Source organism: Trichechus manatus, unplaced genomic scaffold (genome assembly GCF_000243295.1).
Source record: "Trichechus manatus latirostris isolate Lorelei unplaced genomic scaffold, TriManLat1.0 scaffold00059, whole genome shotgun sequence".
Lineage (NCBI taxonomy): Eukaryota > Metazoa > Chordata > Mammalia > Sirenia > Trichechidae > Trichechus > Trichechus manatus.
In genome coordinates, this window is record NW_004443995.1 from 1229580 (window position 1) to 1230172 (window position 593).

The window sequence follows — 593 nt, forward strand, 5'->3', positions numbered from 1 at the left end:
AATAGTGGGAGACTTCAACACACAACTTTTGGTGAAGGACAGAACATCCAGAAAGAAGCTCAACAAAGACATGGAAGAGCTGAATGCTACCATCAACCAACTTGATCTCATAGACATATACTGAACACTGCGCCCAACAGCAGCCAAGTATACTTTCTTTTCCACTGCACATGGAATGTTCTCCAGAATAGGCCACATATTAGGCCATAAAGCAAGCCTTAACAAAATCCAAAACATCGAACTATTACAAAACATATTTTCTGACCATAAACCCATAAAAGTAGAAATCAATAACAGAAAAAGCAAGGAAAAGAAAACAAACCCATGGAAACTGAACAACACCTTGCTCAAAAACGACTGGATTTTAGAAGAAATTAAGGGTGGAATAAAACTCATACAATCAAACAAGAATGAAAACACATCCTACCAGAACCTTTGGGACACAGCAAAAGCAGTGCTCAGAGGTCAGTTTATAGCAATAAATGCACACATTCATAAAGAAGAAAGGGCCAATATCAAAACATTAACCCTGCAACTGGAACAAGTAGAAAGAGAGAAACAAAAGAAGCCCTCGGGCACCAGAAGAAAGGAAA